The following is a 7200-nucleotide window of genomic DNA, read 5'->3' as shown; positions in this document are numbered from 1 at the left end:
GTGGGTTGGCATGCTTGGAAAAGGTGGATGTGCTCCGTGCGTCGCGCGCCGCCTATGCGCAATAGAGCAGGGTGGAGGGAAACATGTGAGGAAATGGCGGGAAACTGTGGCGTGTTCATAAAACGCCATCAATTAATGGAAACTTAGCATAGAAGGAACATCGAGCTAGCACAAGAAGTAGATGATGATCAGATGAACACGGACCATACTAGGGAACCTGTCGATGATGAATTCATCAATCCCAAACGGTTGAATACTAGAAAGTGTTTGCCCACAACACACATGACCTATTCCATCACAAACAGGTCGGATGGATCAACTGTATGCCACATATCGCACATTGTCAAAAAGTAATGCGGTAGACCTTCTTTAACATGTGTTAAAAAATATAAAACAAGGACCTCGAGGTTAAATTAGCTGAGGGAATGGGTCATTTCGGTCATTTGACCGAAATGACCCATCCTATCAGTTAATTTAACATCAACACAACTTCCCATCCAGTCACCCAGCTGATGGCTGCTCCAGCCTGAGCACACTTAACTTGATAGTTTTCTTACATGAGCTACTAGTGGAACAGCTAGTCCTTGCTGGTAGGAATGCCTCTTCGCATCCTTATGGCGTATCCGGATGACCGCCCGTCCCACAATGGCCAATAGATGTTCTGTAGACAGAGCATATCATATACGCCATATTAGAAGCAATCATTTGTGTTATTATCGGTCTTCACAAACATTTCTGATTACAGACCTGTTTGCCGCGTATCACACACATCTTGTTATATTGAACCGTTTCTGTTCTCTTGCCTAATCACAAACAGTTCATCCGAGTGAACTGTATGCTGTACATCGCACACACCTTGATCGGGATGACCGTTTCTTTTGTGTTGCCTAATCACAAACAGTTCATCCGTGTGAACCGTATGCTATACATCACACACACCTTCATCTGGCTGCCCGTTCTTTTGTTCCTCCTCATCGCAAACAATTAATTGAGCTGAACCGTATGCCCTGCATCGCACACGCAACTAAAATCTGAACCGTGTTTGATGCATCCTCCATCGCAAACGTTTTGCACCTTTTTTGACAGTTTTTTTACACCACCGTTTGCGATTATGGCATCGCACACAGTTTCGTCGAAGGGTCTCTGATCGTAGTGTCGCGTTAGCAGCATCCTGAAGTAGTGAGTGCACGAAAATGGATTGCAAAATCATATGTGTACGTGTCCCTAGGTGCATGTTTAGTCCCCATGCAAGAAATTTCTAACATCTAGAATCTTGATTTTAAAATCCAATAAATCCAAAACTAAGTTGAAATTTATGAAACTTATCATGGTGTCATATGAACACCAATAGACTGTGATATTTTTTTCAAATTTGAGACAAGTTTTGATATAATCTTCTTACATACATGAAATTATAAATAATTATCAACCAATATTGCAAACGAACTCTTTATTCAAACCGTGTTCTTTAGACCAACAAAATGTAAGTGTAGTGCTTCGGTTAAGCAATAAAGCAGCAGATTTAATCACCAAAAAGGAAAAATCAATATAATACGTGCCGCACACGTGTCCCGTGTGCCGTACGAGCACGCGTGAGTTGACGACACGCATGCTAGCAGGCAGACCGGGAGGCCGAGGCATGCGCATGTTTGCTATGCACTCACCGTGGGGCATGCTAGTAGCTGTGTGAAATGACGATAGGTGAGCCAGCAGTCCACTGTGTAGGCTCACCAGGAGGCGAGCCAGCGCTTTGACCATCGCCCAGCTTGCTCCCACTGGTCCATATTAATGGCGCGCCTGATCCGCGGCCGCACACCCCGTCCACAGTTGTCACCGCCTCATGGAGTGTATTAGGATTTTGCCGAAGCGCACCATCGGCCGGTGAAGCACCCGTGCAACACATGAAGCTGGGCGCAGAGGTTGCTGTCGCTGCCGACGAGGTCTCACGCGGGCAGCAGCGCGACCTTGACTTTGTCGTCGTCGTCGTGCCTCCCCAACCGGAGCTGGAGGTCCACAACTACTCCGGCAGCGACTCCGACTCCGACGAAAAACCGGTTAGCCCCCCCTTTTGTTGGGAACACAAACCCTTGGTTATGTTCACCCAGACCATGAAATAAGAGTAAGATTCGTTAGATCCGTGTGGTGTATTGATTGTTTGAATGGTATCTATGGTTAGTGATTGATTGTTTGTTCTGTATGAACAGATTTTTTGCTAATAATCCGATTTGGGTTTGCGTGCGTGCTAATAATTCGTAGCCATATCTTGAGAAATGATTTTGAATGTCCTACATATATGTTTGTGCCCTTTTTTTCTTCCAGATCTTGAGAACTGATTTTGAATGTCCTACATGTATGTTTCTGCCTTTTTTTCTTCCAGATTGCTATGTACACAGATGAGGCTCCGGCCAGCAGCGCCGCCGGCTGTAGATCCTGCACCGGGTAGCGTGGGCAGAAGCGGCCTCGCCCCTGGATCTGAGGAACCCATAGAATATCGGACGGACTGCATCAGCAGTCTCCTGGACGCCATCCTTGGGGAGATCAACTTCCTTCTCCCCACCAAGGATGGTTTCCGCACACAGGTCCTCGCATCTCGGCGGCGCACTCTATGGCGCGCCGCACCTCTTAATCTCAAGTGTTGTCGGCTATCTGTCGTTCATGATTTTGAACTCCACGGAGCCATCATCTGCTCCCACGAGGGCTCCGTTCAACGCCTATGCATCCCGGCATGCTGCCTGCTGCACATACCCTTCACGGTGAATGCCTGGCTGACATCCCGTCAATTCGAAAAACTCCAACATCTTGAGTTCTACCATTACTATGCAAATAGTTGTCCACCAAGCGTTGTAGCTGTGCCCTCACCATCAGTGTCCATCTCATGGTTTTCCTCCTCTCTCCACACCACCACCCTGGCCCGGTGTCATCTACCAGACATTCTGGTACAAATGCCTCGACTCCCACTGCTAAAAAAACTCGCGCTCGTGGTGGTCGATCTGTCGGAGGCCTCATTCCACAACATCATCCACTCCTGCTGCCCTGGCCTGGAGCGCTTGCTGCTTGTTTTTGGAAAAGAAATCTGTATCCGTTGTCTCCAAATAAAGTCGCCTCACCTTGTAAGCATTGGAAATTTCTTTGAAGGAGAGGAGCTCATCATCAAAGACGCCCCTTCACTCCAAAGGCTGCTTCTTGATTATCGTTATGCACCTTCGCAAATAACTGTGGTCTCTGCGCCTAAACTGGAGACCTTGGGTGTAATTCCTAATCTGTTTGAAGGTTACAAGATGGAGGTTGGCTCCACACTTATTCAGGTACTGTATATTATCATCAACAATTTTGTAATCATAAGCTGCATTTTTCATTTGTGTGCGTAAGTTTTATATCATCAACACTTTTGTAATCATAAGCTGCATTTTTCATTTGTGCGCATAATTTTTATATAATCTTGGAGTACGCTTTTGGTACTAATATTATGTTCTATGCTCAATGAAGAGTTTGTCCATGGGTACCCTATCAATGGTGCTGGATTCTGTCAAGACCTTACATATCAGTACGTGGTGTTTTGATCTGAACATGGTTATCGGCTTGCTGGGATGCTTTCCATGTCTGGAGAACTTGTATATACAGGTGATGATATCAAGCACATTGATATACTTTACTAGAACTAACCGTTCAGCTATACTATTTTTTAGACATTAACTGTTTTCATTCTTCATGTCTCTCTTGGAACATCTCATATGCTATGTGGCGTTCAAAACGTTTTTGAAGGTCCGGTTCCAAGCCGTAAAGCATAGCGCACTAAACTATTAAGTAGTCATCATATCGAGCTTGCCAAACGTTCACAACCTCTGCATATGCTCCTATAATAGGTGTGTCACCTAGCGGTGCATTAAGGACATAATTCTTCTGTGCGGCAATGAGGATAATCCTCAGATCACGGACATGCCAAAGGGCATAACTAGAAACTCGTATAGGCCTTGATGCGTGTGAAAGGTTGTTTTCAACACATCTTCGTCCGCAACCCTGATCTGGTGATACCCAGAGAGCAGGTCCAGCTTGGTGAACCACTTCGCACCGGAGATCTCGTCGAGCAACTCATCCACCACCGGCATGGGGTGCTTGTTCTTGATCGTGATAGCATTGAGCTGCCTATAGTCAACACAAAAGCGCCATGTTTCGTATTTCTTGCGTACAAGCAGAACTGGAGCAGCAAAGGGATAGAACTGGGGCGAATGATTCCAGCGTGAAGCATCTCTTTGGTTTGCCGCTCAATCTCATCTTTCTGCTGGGGTGTGTACCGATACAGTCGTGCATTGACTGGTTGTGCCCCCCGAAATCATAGGGATGGTATGATCATCCATCCGATGAGGGGGTAGCTTGGAAGGAACGCATGAGCGATCATCGAGCTCCTGTAATAGTGACTGCACCTCCGAGGGAATGTGCACACTCTTCTCCGATATGTGTACAACCATTAAATCCTGATCCTGGTGAACTTGCTAGACTTGGGCCGCCTGCTGAATTGCCCCATGGTGTAACAACCCTTTTAATTTCCCCACCGAAACTGACTCGCATTTGCTTGGTGTTGCCCGAATACCTTTGAGTGTGATCCGACGGCCTTCGTGTGTGAACCTCATCCATTTTCTTGTGCCAATGTACCCACACAGGGCTATAATTTTCAAGCCAATCAACACCCACAATGAGATCATAGCAGCTGAGAGATAGAACCTTCATATCCTGGCAGAAGGTGTGCCTTTGTGTCCACCATGACATCTGGGCCACAACCGTGGAGCTCGTCAAGGTATCCCCACCTGGAACGACATAAGAGGCCGTCAGCATAGGTTGAGTGGGGAGATGGAGTTCCTCTAATAGTTTAGCATCCACAAACGAACAGTTGGCTTCGGAATCAATTAGTATGAGGATGTTGCACTTGCCAATCATGCCGTGTAGGCGCATGGTTCGGCGTTTGACGGGTGGTATCGGTCAACACGCATTTGCGAGCAACATAACCTCTTCGTCCGAGCTTGAATCTGACAGATGTTGAGGGTCAGGGGGATCATCCAACTGCAGAATGTCCAGTAACTCTTTCATGATGTGAAGAGGCACCTTGTCAGGGCACTTTTGACCTCTTGCCCATGATTCAACACACGTAAAGCACAAGATCTTGGCCTTGCAATAGATGCGCAAGGCCTCTAACTTCTCTATCATTTTCCTTGACTCGTCGGTTGTTGACTGTTGCTTGCCCTTCTCTCCATTTGAATGCTTGGCAAATGAGCGATGGCTTGATTTAGAGCTCCCGCTGGACTTGTCGTTCTCTAGTTCCACTTCCTGCAACAAGGCCAAGCAACTCGCAGTATCGACATCCTCAGGTCGATGCAAAATTATAGTAGTGCGAATTTCAGAATGAAGACCTGCTACATATCTTTCTACAAAAAACACTTCACTAGTATGGGGATTTGCTAACAGTAGTTGGTGATGAAGATTGTCGAATTTGGTTGTGTACTCATCTATAGAACCTGACTGACTAAGCAGCAACATTTGACACATGTCAAATTTATGCTTGTTCCTCCCCCACTTGTCTTGCACAACAGTGCGCAATTCATGCCAATGCACAAATTGCCAGCGTTTCTGGGCCATTTTTAAGCCACAACACCGCATTCCCGACACAGTTCAGAGAGGCAAATTTGACTTCCATTTGCTCGGAAACCCCATAGATCTCGAAATAGAGTTCACAATTGCCCAACCACACCTGGTAACCTTCCCCATCAAACTTGGGAAAGTCCATTTTGGGTGTGTTGCCCATGTGTGGACGAGGGGAGTGATGCGAAGGTGCGAACAAGGGCATACCGTTGGCCAGACGCAGATCAGGGTTCGACAATCCCCCAAAACTGGCCCCATAGCTGGTGATGCTCGCCGTTCCCACTGGGTCGATCTATGCCATGCGTGTGCACCACCACGGATGGTGGCGTCGAGCTCGGAGCGGCCGGATGATAACCCACAAGTATAGGGGATCAATTGTAGCCTCTTTCGATAAGCAAGAGTGTCGAACCCAATGAGGAGCTAAAGGTAGAACAAATATTCCCTCAAGTTCTATCGACCACCGATACAACTCTACGCACGCTTAACGTTCGCTTTACCTAAAACAAGTATGAAACTAGAAGTACTTTGTAGGTGTTGTTGGATAGGTTAGCAAGAATATAAAGAGCACGTAAATAAAAAGTAGGGGCTGTTTAGATAAACAAGCGATAAATTTAGTATAGCGAGTGTGGAAAAGTGGTGGTAGGAGTTGCAAAATTGTCCCTAAGCAATTGACTACTTTACTAGACCGATAGCAAGTTTAATGTGGGAGAGGCCACTGCTAGCATGTCATCCCTGATACGTCTCCAACGTATCTATAATTTTTGATTGCTCCATGCTATATTATCTTCTGTTTTGGACATTATTGGGCTTCATTATTCACTTTTATATTATTTTTGGGACTAACCTATTAACCGGAGGCCCAACCCAAAATTGTTTTTTTTTGCCTATTTCAGAGTTTCGCAGAAAAAGAATATCAAACGGAGTCCAAACGGAATGAAACCTTCGGGAGCATCATTTTTGGAACGAACAAGATCCAGGAGACTTGGACCCTACGTAAGAGAAGCTTCCAGGAGGCCATGAGGTAGGGGGCGCGCCTACCCCCCCCCAGGGCGCGCCCTCCACCCTCGTGGGCCCCCTGTTGCTCCAACGACGTACTCCTTCCTCCTATATATACCTACGTACCCCCAAACGATCAGAACGGGAGCCAAAAACCTAATTCCACCGCCGCAACCTTCTGTACCCACGAGATCCCATCTTGGGGCCTATTCTGGAGCTCCACCGGAGGGGGCATCCATCACGGAGGGCTTCTACATCAACACCATAGCCTCTCCGATGAAGTGTGAGTAGTTTACCTCAGACCTTCGGGTCCATAGTTAGTAGCTAGATGGCTTCTTCTCTCTTTTTGGATCTCAATACAATGTTCTCCCCCTCTCTCGTGGAGATCTATTCGATGTAATCTTCTTTTTGCGGTGTGTTTGTTGAGACCGATGAATTGTGGGTTTATGATCAAGACTATCTATGAACAATATTTGAATCTTCTCTGAATTCTTTTATGTATGATTGGTTATCTTTGCAAGTCTCTTCGAATTATCAGTTTGGTTTGGCCTACTAGATTGATCTTTCTTGCAA

The sequence above is a fragment of the Triticum aestivum genome, chromosome 2D (genome assembly GCF_018294505.1).
Source record: "Triticum aestivum cultivar Chinese Spring chromosome 2D, IWGSC CS RefSeq v2.1, whole genome shotgun sequence".
Lineage (NCBI taxonomy): Eukaryota > Viridiplantae > Streptophyta > Magnoliopsida > Poales > Poaceae > Triticum > Triticum aestivum.
The sequence above is the reverse complement of the archived record's forward strand: the minus strand, read 5'-3'. Positions refer to the sequence as shown.